Here is a 16,765-nt window from a genome sequence, read left to right as displayed (position 1 = left end):
TAAGTTGATATTATTTTTTTAGCTGAGATAGATATTAAAATGGTTTATGTACATATCCAATTGAAATATGAAAATATAAATAATATAAACTTTATTTGTTTTTCCTAATTACTTTAAAAGAGTTTTAAAAGATGATATAAAACTACCTTATTAGTCCCTGCAAGGTAGGACTATAGTAACCGATTTTCCTTGTCCCTGCCAAGGTAGGACTATAGCAATTGATTTTCTTGTTAACCACTAATAGTTTAGCATTGACCATGACAACTTCTAATGTTTAACTTTAGAAATCATTAAAGTATATTTTTTAATTAAAAATAATAATTTGTTACCATGTGATTGGCTTAAAAGTTTGGGTGTCTTATTTCAGTTTTTTGACATGTGTCCCATGTCACCCATGAAATTTGGTCACCCTCACAATTTGCCAATTTTCATGGGAATCATGGTTGGCATCTTGTAATCAAAATAAAACAAATCAATAATTCAAACCATTTTTTATTAATTAACTCTTTGTATTAAATAGTTGTAAATATGAAAATAATGTTAATATGGTTGTGTTGAATTAACATATATTCATTATTTAATATACTAAAAAAAACTAAAGAAAATATACTAAAAAATATTGCAATTATAAACAAATAACATAATCTCTATATAAATACATGAAGTTATAGATGAATATATGAATTGTATAGTAGTAAATTTAAAGAATTATGGAAAATTATATTTAATGTAAATAACTAGTTGTAAATAACATAACATTAATAAAGTAAAAAACCCTAATAATTCTTCCATTTTCATAGGAATCATGGTTACCATCTTGTAATCAACATAAAACAAATCTATCATTCAAATTATTTTTTATTAATTAATTGTAAATATGAACCTAACATATCTTTATTATTTAGAAATCTACATGTTAAAGAATCAAATAAAGAAAATATTTAATTAAAAAATATATATTATTTATTTAACTCAAATTAGTTGATATTACTTTTGATTAAATTTAAATTAGAGAAAGATATATTGGAAAAAAAAATTGTAGATTAAACGGGTATCTTGTAATCAAAATAAAACAAATTAATAGTTCAAACTATTTTTTTATTGATTAATTCTTTGTATTGAATAATTGCAAATACAAACATAACATAACATTAATATGATTGTGTTGAGTTAACACGTATTTATTAGATGTTAAAAATTAATGACTATATATAAATAATTTTTTTTAAATATAATTAGGAAAGAAGAGCTCACAAGGTTCTAAAAGTTAATAATTAATTATCATAATAGTTATTAATTATAAAAGCTATATGTAAATAAAAGAAATTTAACAAAGTTAGGAAATAAAATTTTAGGAGATCTTATAAATTAGTAACTATATACCAATAAAATTATTTTAACAAAATTAGGAAATGAATGTTCAGGCAATTCTAAAAACTAATAACTAAATAATAACATATTGGTTTTAGAAACTCAAATAATGATACATATTTAAAGTAAATAAATAAATGAAGTTAACTTTTTGACTCTTTGTATTGACTAATTGTAAATAGGAACATAAAATATATAATTGTGTTGAGTTAACATTCCTTATTATTTAGAAATCTACATGTTAAACAATCAAACAATGAAAACATCTTAATTAAAAAATATTTGTACAATTTCCATCACTATCATTACTCTAATCACTCTTTTCGCCTAGTTCTACTCAACTGTCAACCGACTATAGAAGGTAACGATTTAACAAAATCTCATCGCCATAAGACAATAATCAAAGAATATCATGACCATAAGAAAAGACTTGAAGAGGAGCTTAAATAAACTGATTCATTACTTCATACATAACTCACTAATTATCTGGGAAGTCTCAGGTAGTAAATTAATGATGTGAAGTCTATAAATTAGCCTAACAATTTGATAAAGAAAACCAACAATTTTTTTTTGTTATTAATTACTTTGCAGGTATTTGCAGAATCTAAGAAAGTCGCTGAAAATGAGTAGGCATTTCGGAATACAGCTAGGCCAACCAGGTTTGCAGAAGAAGGTCATTCAATGTGGAATATAAGGATCTCGAGGCAAATACAAATCCACATTGTCCAACCCCATAGATGTCTTCTTCCTTTTAGAAAAAAACAAATCAGATGGTATTTGATTGTGGCCACATTTATTCCGATGAAGATGATATCTCTATTGTTTCAGTTTAACTCGTTGTTATAGTAGTTTGTTTGGCATTTTTCATCATTTTAAAAAGAACAAAATATGTAGAAATAAAATTTCATAGTGAAGTTTTTATGGATGTTAAAAATCAGAATTTCATAATTGAATTATTAATGACGAGTGAAATTTGATTGTTTTCAAATATTTTAGAAATCTTCCTATAAATAATCATGTCAAACTTTATATTCAGAATATTATAAACTTACAAGCAAATAGAGATAACATGAGTCAAACTTTATATTCAAAATATTTTTAAATTTACAAACAAATAGGGATAACAGGAAAAATAAAAGATTACATTTCAATTTGAAAAATTAATTTCATTTTAGTTTTTTAATATTGATAAGTTAAAATGAATTATTTCTTTCATATGAAGTGGAAAATAATTTAAAATTTCATATACAAAGAATAATCATGAAGATATTTATGTCTATCGTGTACAACCGATTGGAGGTGTTGTTTTTGTTTTAAAATAAAATGTCATAATGGAGTAGAATATGTGTTGAATTTGTTTTAAAATAAAATGTGATAATGGAGTAGAATATTCTAAACAATGATAATAGTGGAGTAGTTGATATGACAACGGTTGTGTATTGATGTGGATTAGATAATATAATAGTGTTTCTTAAATATAGATGCATCATCATTAGTTTTTTATGGTTTCGCCTAGATCTTTAAGTTTTGTATATTTTATTATCGGTATATGTGTTATATTTTATTTTTTATATTTTAAATTGTGATTTATTTTTTTGGAATATGTCGAATTTTTTTATGAGATTATGAATTTGCGTTGTTTAAAATGTGTTTTTGAATATAAATTGTGTAGATTACAGAATTTAGACTTACAATTTTAAGAAATCCTCATTAAATGGACAAAAAAATATTAAAAAAAACTTCTACATATATAATATACTGATTTGATATATGATTCCCATAATTTTAACAACCATTAGTTGCAATCAAAAGACTACAATAAAAAGTGTAGTGGAATAAGACTACAATAAGGGTTCTCTTCTGCAGATCTCTTCTCTCTGCGGCTGGGTTCTAGGGCCACTTTGGTTCGTCGTCACCGGGACTGGTTGCCTCAACTCCCTCTCTTTAGTAAAAAGTGCAGTGGAATAAGAATACAATAAACAATGGGTTATTTCTGGACACACAGATCTTAGAGACAGTAAAACATTCATAGCGTAGGTGTTATTTAAACTTGTGTTAGCATGGATAGTGCATGTGTTATGTGAACTTGTGTTAACGTGGATGTTAAGGAAAGTACCAAGTTATAAAAGTCGTCGGGACTGGTGTTTAAAAGAATTACATGAGACGATCACACTATTGATTCATTCCAGATCTCTTTCAGTTTTTTAACATTCCAGATCTCTTCAGCAGATCTCTTTTGCATTCCTCAAATCTCTTCTACAAATCTCTTCTCTCTGTAGCTGGGTTTTAGGGCCGCAGCCTTGCTGCTTCGGTTTCGGTTCGTTGTCACCAAGACTGGTATGTTTCCGCCGTTGGTGGAAGGGAGTTGAGGGGGTTGGGGTGCGACAGCTCCATTTTCCAGTTTCATGGAAGTAAGGTGGATTCGTATTTTCTGCCTTATTTCTCTGCAGCTAGGTTCTAATATTCTGTGGCAGGGTTATAGATCTAATCTTCTACAGCTAGATCTAGATCTAATCTTCTGCCTTATTTCTCTGCAGTTGGGTTCTACAGGCAAGTAAAATATGGCTCCTAGCTTCATGAAAATAGTTGTTGGCTCAGTTCCATCCGCTTCTGGAGGGCAAGCTACTGCCCATATCATCAGTGAATCCCCAACTCCCACTGTCCAGGTGGTCCAGGCTTCAATTGATGAGGCTTTGAAGTTTTCTGAAAGTGCCCTAATCTGTTGGTTTAATGGTTTTTGGCCGCGACTGACAACGCTCCACAATTGGATCTCAGAGGTATGGAAGCCTATCATTTCTGATGAAATTAATATCTACCCCTGTGCTAGGGGTTTCTTTATAGTAGATTTTGAAAATCCTGAAAGCAGACAATGTATTCTAGATTTCGGCCCTTGGTTTTTGGAAAACTCAGGCCTATTCATGAAGCCATGGAACCCATCATTTGATCCCTCAACAACTGTCATAACCTCAGCACCAGTTTGGGTGAGATTGCCAAGCCTACCCTTGCATCTCTGGAATCTCTCCTCGCTAAAAGCCATTGGAAATGCAATTGGGAAATTTTACTACAGGTGCCCAGAAACAAAGGAATATGCCAGAACCACCTATGCACGCATTTGTGTGGAAATGGACTTCAGCGTTGGATTCCCAGCGGAAATAAACCTGACAAGTAAAGACTATGTGTGGAACCAGAAACTCGATTATGAAAGTGTCCTCTTCTGATGTTGATCCTGCTTTGAGACAGACCATCTAGCCAAAAATTGCCCAAAAGCCTCCCAAAAAAATTCTGCTAGAAAAAACCACCACAGATCTACATGGTGGGAAGGAGCACAAAAAGAACACTACACTGTCATCAAAGAAGAATACTCTAGAGAAAACTTTGAATCACAAGAAATCAGGCAAGAAAGAAACAACTCTCAAGACAACCAGGGAGAAAGCCCCGCCCAATAACAAAAAGTGAACTCGACAACCCCTCAAGCATCAACAGTGATGAGGATTTGAATACCACACAAAATAAATCTTCATTTAACAGCAAAGCAGATCTCCTAGACCAAACTTCTTCTCAGACTATCTTCAAAAGGACAAACACAATAGATCGTGAAGCTAAGACACCAATGTCCCAAGAAGCAGGCGAGATGAAGGAGATGCAAGATAAAGGAAGTTGGAAGACCGTAGAGAAAAAAAAGAAAGCTAGAGCACCAATCTCGCCAAGAAAGACGAGGAGCCAGACAATTAAAAACTAAGAAAATTATAGGTCCAATAGACCAATTTGGTCTCAATGGACGGTAACCACTATCATCATCATCATCAAAAAACAAAACTGATAGAATCACTCAACTATATTTATATTTTTTCGTCAATGATTTCTTAAAAAACCAATGATTTTCTTCACGAGGGTTTCAGGTTGAGGATTCTTTCATGAAACTTATTCTTATAATGAGTAGTAGTGTTATAAAACCTATGCAACTCGTATGGACAATTACAATCAATTTATGGATAATTTAAGCATATTTTAAATGAAGTTTAGTGAAATAAATATATAAAGAGATACTTTATCGAAATAAAAACTTTAATATCATTTAGCTTATGGAAATTAAAAATTAGAAGAATGAGATATTTTATGCAAAAGGTTTTGAAAGTGAAAAGGATTTTGAAATAAAAAAATTAGAAGAGTAAGAAATTTATGAATAAGGTTTCAAAATGAAAAATATTTCAAAATTTACATAACACATTTAGATTCAGTTTAGAGGGATTATATTTCTTAGAGCATAATTTTTTTAGTACTGTAAAATTTGCAAACTTTCAAAAATGATTTATAATTTGAGAGATTTAAATACAAAAAGAATGACACATTCTATTGTAATACACTAATAAAATGTTTTAATCAACCTCTTGGATAAAAAAATATTTTTTTAAAATATGATTTGTCTATAAAATGAACTTTTGATTTCTTACAGTAGCATATAGACTTTGCTAAGGTTTTATGGACAATTATTTATATGTTATTATTGAACATTTTCCTTGATGCTTAGCTAAAATTAGTGGTCTCCAAGTGTGTAATCATTATCTAAATCACCCACCTTCACCGTCATCTTAATTTTATTAATCCCATATACTTTCAAGACTATGGAAAATGTAGGTAATCATTTATTAAAAAGGAAAATAATATTTGTAAAACATGTTCCTATTTTTAATCAATCTTTTATTTAATTAATAAAAGAAATACAAACTCTTTTATCATTTGATAGAGCTAAGTCAAAATTCTCTACATGTAATGTAATAGAAACTACATATCATGGAAGCATAGGTAACATAGTAGCATAGTTGATATTGAAGTTCTTAATTCATAAGAAATATAATTGATTTTTTAGTTTTTAATTTCCAAGAAATATAAGTGGAATGTAAAAGTTCTTATTTCACAAGACATATAATTGGTTTTTTAGTTTTTTATTTCCAAGAAATATAAGTGGAATGTAAGAAAAAAAAATATGGAATGACTAAACCTTTGAGTGACACAACAAAGTAATCATTTTTGCATAATACTCGTCATACATGAATCTAGGTGCAAATATTTGGATTGCATGCTTCACTAGGCTATCATAATAATATTATGAGAAGTTCTTATATCACTCATGGTTCAAGTTCATTTAGTTCTTTGTAAATCAACTACAAAAAATCATTAAGATAAGGTCATAAAGATTGAATTCATATAAATCCATACATAAAATTGAATTAAATGCTTTTGTAATCACTTGGTTTAGGCTAATGATTAAGTAATATCTTTTTCCATATCTTTTTTCTAAACTTGTATGGTAGAGACTAGGCTGCCATGCAACCCTTCTTTCATATGGACATGGCAATATACCGAGAGTGGTTGAGAAATATTTTTAACATATCTCTTTTGTATTGGATTGTAATATCAACAACCGATAAAGAAAACACAGTTGGAGTGTGACTATGTTTTATCATGATTTTAAGTAAAACTAACCAAATATATATATTTATTTTTTATTCTGATTATAGTTGACATTATTTTTCAATTTAAAGAATATTTTATTTTTATTTTAAAAGTGACATGTGTCAACTTGCATAGATGAAAATACATAGTAGCCTCATACTGGGTTGTAGAATGAGCCTCTACACTCAATAAACAAAACAATTTCTCAATAACTAATAGAATATTGTTCTTTTGGAAAGAAGCCATCTCGTAATCAACTAAGAATATTACAATATTTTTAATCCAAGATAGGTATGAATGTTAACACTAACAAGACTAAGGTTATGATAATTAAATAAAAAAATATTATCTACGACAATTATATTTCGATAATAGCTACTTGAGGATGTTCCTTCATATTAATATCTAGGAATCTACGTGGAGGATGTTCCTTCATATTAATATATAGGAATTGACATTAATAATCAACTCAATTGGAATTATAGCATTGAGAAAATGATACTTCCAGGATAGAAAACTTACTATGGACTTGAAAACAATTGTAAGTCACAAGATATTTAGATTTGGGACAGAAAAGTAAGTTCCTCTTTGAGACTTTGGCCAATCCCTATTATTTTATATAGTTGTGAGGTTTGGGGTTGCAATATGTATAGAGAATCATAGCAGAGATTTAGTAGATCCAAAATCATTTTATAACCTAGAATCTCAAGATTAAAGAACTCACTCCCAACCCCATTCTCCTGATTGAAGCTAGCCTTTTCCCTATTGAAATCATGTCTATGACTAGTTATATCATGTATAAGAAGAATTTATGCAACATGGAACCCAAGATATTTCCTAAAATTGCTTCTAACTCAGCTAAAACCTCCACCTTCAACTCAAGTGAGGATGACGTAAGGATTCCAAATCCTAGGTAGACAATTGGGGGGTAAAGGAGGAGATCATCTTGCAGAATAAGGATAATATTAAAAGTACAATCACTTCCAAATTTAAGGAGAAGTTATGGAGCTATAAAGAGTTAGAGGGAAAAAAGTAACTAAGATATTATAAGGAGGTGATCAACCCCAACCTTGAAAACTAGAATTATTTATATGTCTTGACTAGTGTTAAGAAGAAAATGAACATTGCTAAGATAATAATTAATTCACAAGATCTTCAGGGTAAAAGTGAGAATTTCTCTACTCCCAAAATGCCATGGAAAGAAAGAAAAAGTTTTTGAGAATGCTGAATTAGTGGAAAAAGCAATTTAAATAGCACAAATCAAAATTTCACCTCAATTTTTTAAGAAACTTATAAGTCCAAAAAATAACACTGAAGACAACTCCTATTAGAAATATATAAATAAATGATTAATTTTAAAAAATAATTATAAATATTAAATTTATATTAATTTGTTTAATTTTCACAAATATGAGTGATTAATTAATTATTTCTAGAGAAAAATAAGATAATTAATAATTTATCTGTTGATTTTTCATAATTGGGTAAATTATGACAAGGAATAATAATTGAACAATGGTTTAATTAATTATTCTTAGAATAAAATTAAAGAAATAGTGATTTATTTAATTATTCTTCGTGGGTTTAATTATAAATTACTTAACAAAGGTGGTTTATTAAGTAATTTCTCACAACGAAATCAATTTTACTATGGTAAAATTGGCTTTACATGGTGTACTTCAATCCATCTAGTAAATTAGGCTAGATGATCAATGTTTTGGTGATAACAGTCTCCCTGTCATATTCTCCAAATAAATACTCATTCCCCCTAGAGGGATTTATGAAGCTGAATTTTGATGGTGCCTCAAAAGGAAACTCGGGGGAAGTTGGTTATGGGGGGGTAATCCGAGATTGGCAAAATAAGACCTAAATCATCTATGAAGCAGACTACAGATTTCTAGCAACAATGAAGTAGAATTCATTGCCCTGGAAAGATGCTTATTCCTAGCATAAAAGGAAGGGTATAAGAAACTAGTGATTTAAGGAGACTCTCGTTTGGTGATAGAAATAGTCAAAAGGCTGAATTAAGGAACCAAATGTGAGAAGACCAACCATAGCTGGAGAATAGCTCATCTAATCCAAACCATCAGAGATTTCCTCAATCAATTTGATTATTTGATTCCATATCACATCAGAAGAAAGGACAACATGATGTCAAAATTCGAGCCTAATTGGGGATAAAAAAACATAGGAAAGACTCTGGAATCCCAATGGCTAACCAATAATCTCAAAGAGGATAAAGAAGTTCTAAATTAGATCCTAAAAAAATATGCCAAGGACATCCATCTGAGCACCCAGGACTAAGGGCCAGAACCCCCAATCAGGGTGAGAGCGAAAAGGGGAGGACGGTGGGATTTGCATTGCCACCGTGTATTTATTGAAGGTACAAAAAGGGTGGTGGCATGTCCACCCCGACAAAAGCCTTAGCATACATAATATGTCAAGACAATCAAGTCACAGAGGGAGAGGGTATTCGACATATTTGGATTTGAATCTGATCGGACTTGTTGTAGCTGGAAAACTTGTTCCTACACATGCTTTTGGTGGCATATGCGCCCCTCTAGGGAATTCCTCGGAAGAGAAATTTACGTTAATCTTGGGTAGCTAAAGGCGCAATGCCTCCCCTCCTTCTCATTCCTTCCTGGTATGTTCATATTGGTTTTCCTACGAGTCCAATTCTTTCTGTGAGATATCTATATATATATATATATATATATATATATATATATATATATATATATATATATATATATATATATATATATATATATATATATATATATATAGATATAGATAGATATATAGATGGTTGGGTACGGTTGGTCCAGACACAACGTTATGGATTAATGCAGAGTGTATTCCTTTGATGACTAGATGGGATGGAGTTCACCCTCTTTCCTTCATGTCGAGATTTGAGAGGCCTCTCGACGGGAAACCCCTGCTTGATTTTAGTAATCCTGACTAACTAGGAGATTGGAAAACTTGGGATATGGATACTTCTCGGTTTTTGATAGATATTAGGATAATGCCTTATGTTTCTAACTTTATTTCCATGCAATTTCTGAGAGAGGCGATGACTGGTTTATGGATGATATTTCTTATTTTCATGAGGAATTCATGCACTAGATAGAAAAGAACCTTTAGGAGAATTGGGATGGGTTCTTAATTCAAATCCATGAAGATAATGAGGATATGTTCCTTAGAGTGAGGTTTAATGTTTTTCTCTGTCATGTTTATGTTCTTGTAGACTGTGAAAACTCCTTAATTAAACTGACTTACAGACTCATCCATCCTGGGCATCCTCCCCATCATTTTTTATCTTGTCTGCATTGTGATACTTATAAGTCAGATAAATTCCTTCTTGGTTCATTTTAATTCTACATACAAAAATAACCAATCAAAGCTCATGGCTCACCCAACCACACACTGAGGTCACACTCCTAATGCAGGTCGGGGGCGAGGTTGAGGCCATGTCCATGGGAGTGGGTAATCCCATGTTACCGAAGGTGAAGGACCTGGGTCCAGAATTTGATCTGTCTTAGCAGTGGCCAGAGCATATAGAACTAATACCCACCCACAGGCCCACCAAATGATTGATGAATGGGAGGTAGAAATTGCTAACCAGGTCAACATCAGTGACCAAGATATCTTGGAGGAGTTGGAGGACATGATTCCAGACCTAGGCCATACCCGTGGTCACCGCTCTCAGTACCAACAATATTTATTTACATTTTGGTTGGTGAAGACCCTTCTAGCAAAGTCTTTGATGAAGAGTATTACAGGAATTTCAGGTTCTGCAGATGAAATTTAGGCAATTCATAAGGAATTTCAGTTAATCCAACAAAAAAATGCTTGCCTTGCAAGCATAGAGAAGCATATCCCCTACTTGCCTCAGACTGAGTTGCTGAGCTCCAGTGCCAAAGACCCTGCACCAGTTGAGTCTTCTGATGATTAGCTTGGTCATTAGATGAGTACGATTGTTTTGTTGTTTCAGTCTAGTTTTGTGTAGATAATTAGAAATAATTTTTGGTACATATGGTATACATTTCTGGTTTATAGTGGTTATAAATACTATCAAATTTATCTTGCTCTATTGGACAATCTCAAACTATTTAGATTTTGGATGGCCTATAATGCTACCAAATGGTCAACAAACTTGGTTTCCCTCTAGGCAGGTTGAGACCATCTAGCGTTGGATGTTGATTATGTAACACCTACTTATTTTTGAAAAGTAATGAAAAGGTACTTCCAAGCATACAAAAAAACTAATGTCAAGATCGAGTGGAATGGGTCCAGAAAATAATGAAACTTGTTGGTACTTTAGTTGGTGATCTAAATGATTCTTTTAGGGTTTACTTTCAATTTTCCCAAGTTTGTGTAAGTATTATGGCTAACAATGGGAATACTAAAGATCCACACAATTATGAAGAAATAAGTAATCAATCTAAGTGGGAAGAATCTATGGAAAAATAGGTACAATTTTATTAAAGCATGGATAATGGGATCTTGCTCCTAAAGTTCCTAAAGGTTATGAAGTATTTTTATTGGAAGTGGGATTATAAAACTAAGTGTTTTATTAAATCACAAAATTCTTTCCATTTTTTTATATATTTTTACAAATTTAAGAATAACATGAGAATAACGATAATACTTTATAAAAAATAGAAACAAGAACAACATATATTACCAAAAATGTGTTTAAGGATATATGCTATACTAGTTGGGGAGTGAAGAAATGGAGCGCCAAAAAATGGTTATGATTAAAAGGAATAAGACTTATAAAATACCACAACAAAAGTCAACATGTAAGAAAAAAACAACATATCAATTGAATTTGCAATTAAAATATGTTTGACAAATTTTACATATTTTATATTGAAAGTGATAAAATATACTATATGTATTTGAATTGAAAAAGAGGGCAATATATAACTATTATTATAGGAGTAGAGAAACCATTTTTTAGAATAAAATTTGTAAATATTTTGAGACTAATATTTTTATTTAAAATATTATTAAACAATTATTTGTAAGTGATTATGTATTGGATTATTAATAATATTAATTAGGGTTTCTTCTTATCAATTTTATAATAACATAATCATGCTTCACAAAATAATTATGAAAATTTGGTAAAGAAATCGAAATCTAGAACAATATTTGGAAAAAAATAATTCATGTGTTAATTTTTTTTATTTATACTACTTACATTACTTCACGTATGATAATTCATTCATTAATTCGATTATTGTCATTTTGTTACAATTTTATACCATGTTTAAAGAAAATAATGTTTAGCTCTCTTAGAATAACAATGACAAAAGATTATAAGAATATCCATCCATGTCTCATCGATGATAATAATCATAACATTATACTTAATTAATTTATTATTATTACAGAGATATTATTATTATGTTATTTAGTTTTTCATCAATATGTTGAAAATTTATTCTATGTCATTTCACTCGTGTGGGAGTGAACTATTTGTTATAATAAAATAAAATTATTTTCTATAAAATCAAATTGAAATTTCATTATTAAATCTATTTAAAAATGAATTTGTATTTATCTTTTTAAATTAATTAACTTTAAATATTTAAATTTTCATGATAAGTTAATAAAAAAATAATACTATAACGTATTATTAATATTTTATATAAAAATGGTAATTATATAATGTATTAATATTTTATATAAAAATGGTAATTATATAATATATATTAAACATAAATTTATGTATAAATTAGAATGAATTCAAATTAAATTTCACTAATATATTTGAATGAGAGAGATTAAACTCCGAAAGTAATGAAAAGTGAAGAAAAGTAAGATGCATATTTGATAGAAAAGAAGTACTAATGATATTAGAAGAGCATAAATTGGAAATGGTAAAGATGGAGATGAAAACAAAAAAATGCAATTTTTATTTATTTATTGTGATTAATAATGATGCAATATCATAAAATTACGAGAAAGTGAAAGAAAATAAGTTGTGCATAGTTATTAGAAAGAAAATATTAATAATATTTAAATGGCATCAACTGGAAAAGAAAATAAAATATAGATCAAACAAAAGAAAATGATGATGCAAAAGAAAACATTGTGAAAAGTGATACAACATAATAAAAGTATATGGAATGTCATAAACATAAAAGATCCAAGAGATGCAATAAATGTTCAACATATTTATTATGTTGGCCAATTATGCTAAACGAATTACTAGAAGGAATAAAAAATAGTGGATAGCTTTATCAATGGTCTATTGTACCATTTTTGGTTTATTGTACCATTTTTCCTAACAATGGTATGATTTGTCATATTTTTATATTATTGGTATTTTATATGGCACTTGTAAACTTATGAAAGGTGACCAATAGAGTTTAGCCGTGGTTTTTTATAATCACAATGAGTGACTCCTTCATAGCCTTTTCCAAGCTCTTTCCTTTTGATCCCGAAGCTAGATTATCTCCTCTAAGGAAACCCCTTTGCATTCAACATCCTCAAACATCACAATGACTCCCTCTACAACTATTGTAAAGGTGGTTGTAAGGTGGTTGTGGGTGCTATATCAGTTATAAACATGCTCCCTATCTTAATGGCTAACACTATTTACTTTTGAGATGTGGTAATAAATGGGGCACCAATTGAAACCGAATTATTAGAATGTACAGAAAAAACTGGTTATTAAAATAGACACAATAGACTAACTAACGATATACAATAATGCCATTATTCATAGATTTAGTAGCCTATGTCCAAAAACTAATGAGATTATTTATAAATTTAATAGCTCATTGCCAAATCTCAAGTAAAACCAGTTCGATGGATCACTTACACTTATAATTAGAAATAAAGTCAAGTAATGAGATTATTTATCAATTTAATAGCCCGTGACTCAATCTCAAGTAAAACTAGTAAAACCAGTTCCATGGATCACTTACTCTTGGAATTAGAAACAAGTGAAATGTTTGAAAATGTTGAAGCGGAATACTCATTACGAATTCCTTACACTCAAAATATTAACTTGACCTTAATCATGGACAATTGGGACTAATAATAAATGACATGATATTTCTCAGGTCCAAATCACATAATTGAATGAAAACATAAAAAAAAATGGGGAACCCACATACCATGGATTCTTTTTTTTGGTATGAATATGGCTGAATGGGGCATAACTTTTCTGAAAAACATTGGATAAACATGCAAACTGAAAACAAAATAATTAATAAAATTAACACAATTTTTAATATAGAAAATGATTTTTAAAAAAATATTAAAATATGATTATAATTAGATTAATTTCTTTATTGAATTTAATTTAAATGATTGGAAAAATAATTATTATTTTTTGATAATTTAATTTTTATTAATAATATATTGATATAATTTCATATATATATATGAATTAATTTATAATTATTTATTTTATGTGATTTTATATAGTTTTTTTGACGAGGTAGTCTTTATTGCATAGCTATGATTACATTTAATTTTTAATTTGGTTTTGGTGTAAATAATTTAATTAATTCTAATTATTATTTAAAGAATTTAATTATTAAAAAAACTTAAGTTAATCATATTCTTATTATTTTTGTAATATGTTTAGTACTTGAATAATATGTCTGTTTACATAATGTCATTATTGTAGCATATTAAGCTAATTGTGTCACATCTCTCACACACAATTTTGTTTTGGTAATTTACAAGATGTACCATGTTGTACCTATGTGATAGTTATACATATTGAATTCGTGCGAAACGTAAATATTTTTCTATAGAATAAAACATTTTAATTAAGATACCAAACAAAGTTTACGAACTATTGTACCTTCATACAAATATTTCAATAATTTTTCAATTGATGCTATACATTACAGTGTAAACATCATCCATCACTTGTCGAGGCATGCACTCCTACTGGATTATCTTATTACAATGTTATCACACTTAATGTAATATCTATGCATGACTAGTTCATTTAAATAGCTTAGGTGTATTTCATTGGTATTATGCCTAACTACATACATTGCCTTCACACATATTTCCTTGGGTTAAATCACTATGAAAGATCTTTCCAGAGGCTCTCATATGGCATACACTTGGCACTTTGACTCTTGAGATTGGAACGAAATCACTGGTCCTCCAGCTAACCCTAGAATCGATGGCCCACCTTGACGAGATTAGTTGTGGTAACTATTTCCCTCATGCAGTGCCACGACTGGGTTCATTTGACTCCTTTTTTCCTGAAAGTTTGGCTCTGCAACTTAATGAGTTATCAGGGTTTCTTAGGTGTATTTTCTATCCCATCAACAATCTGATCTCTAAACTTCTTCCTAGAGCTTAGGTAAATGGAAATAGTGTTATTTTAATTTACAGTACTACATGTGTTGAATTGTCGACTCAGGTTCTAATTATCTCTCTATTTGCGAAGTAAAATGCGTTCACTGGTTACTATGAAGGGTTGGTTTCTTGCTAACTTTAAAAGGACCTTTTTAGCTCAGTGAGTAGGGTACAATTATTTAGGGTGAATTCCGATATGGGATTTTTTTAATACAAGCTCTGTCTAACCCCTTCAGTTCTTGGTTATTTACTAGAAGATCTCGGTTATCTTGACTTGTTATCTTTTCCTGTTACACAGGTCATTGATATGCATTGCTTGTATTGTACGTTCATTCTTCAAATTAATCATCAATGTCTATTGATTTATAAAATATTATTGCTATGTTTCTAGGTGAGAGGATACCCATTTACTTGTATTATTCACACTCCAAAAATATTGCACCTCGGCTCACAATCTTGTTCACTCTTTATAGGTTAGCCATGCGGCCCTCCTCGTTAGGGTTTGTTTTCTTTGGTTGTGAGTTCAACATCGTTTTCTGTGTTGCAAATTCTTGAGATAAATTATTTTGGAAAAGAATAGTTTAGGATTTTTACAGTCTATTGATATGTATAGTTTAAAAGACATTCTCCATGGCAAGATTGGTCATGGCCTATCAGCTAGGTGTAAATTTTTGAAGTCATTTGACATTTGGTGGCACGACCAATTTTATTTAAGCCCTTACATAGTATTTTGTAAATTTTATTTTAGAAGTTTCTTTGTGAAAGAAAGGACAATGTTTTGCGGTTATTGTAGAAATTTTGAATAATAAACACTTATTCATAGAGATTATCCCGATTATGAACTATTGCAAAATACATGCACAATACATAACCTCCTCTGCGTTGATCATCAATTTAGCAGCATTAAAAACAATGAAACATCAATTGCATGCACACATTAACACAATATGTAACCCGAGGAAAGCATACAACTGAAAAGCCCACACTATCTGTATATTATAATGATTGAGAACATGTAACAACACATAGTACAATACTCCTCACAAGTACTCAGTACTATCTCCACCTGTTACACACAAACTAGCTCAGATCTGAATCAATCACAGGTTCAAATCTCCTCCCCTGCTTGCCTGCCTTGACTGCACAATCCAAAGTGAAAATCACGTGAGCACAAGCTACAATTGCCTTGGTATTGGCCCACACTACGTAGTCCTCATTGGCATAACTCAATCCCATTGATTGTGCAAGATCTCATGCACAACTATAGTCACAACTGATAGCAATCTCAACCTCTAACACCTGTCTCCACTGAACTGTACATGCACTGAGTTAACTGATGTATTCTTCAGTTGCTTTATGAGTTAATAATTAGTGAATTAATTAATAATTAATTCACACAACTCATCACTAGTGTATTCTTTAGTTAGACTAAATACAACTAGTTCAACTAAGTCAAACTGAACACAACCCCATCAACTCCACATCCAGCTCCACAGAACTCACATGCATGAGTTCTAACTGAAGTCCTCCATGCAATATCTCAACTAACACATAAGAAACCACGTGATTCCTTTTATCAGCTTCATGTGCCACA

This window comes from Pinus tabuliformis, chromosome 5_1 (genome assembly GCF_031772625.1).
Source record: "Pinus tabuliformis cultivar Carrire ecotype Pingquan chromosome 5_1, CPIR1, whole genome shotgun sequence".
Lineage (NCBI taxonomy): Eukaryota > Viridiplantae > Streptophyta > Pinopsida > Pinales > Pinaceae > Pinus > Pinus tabuliformis.
The sequence above is the reverse complement of the archived record's forward strand: the minus strand, read 5'-3'. Positions refer to the sequence as shown.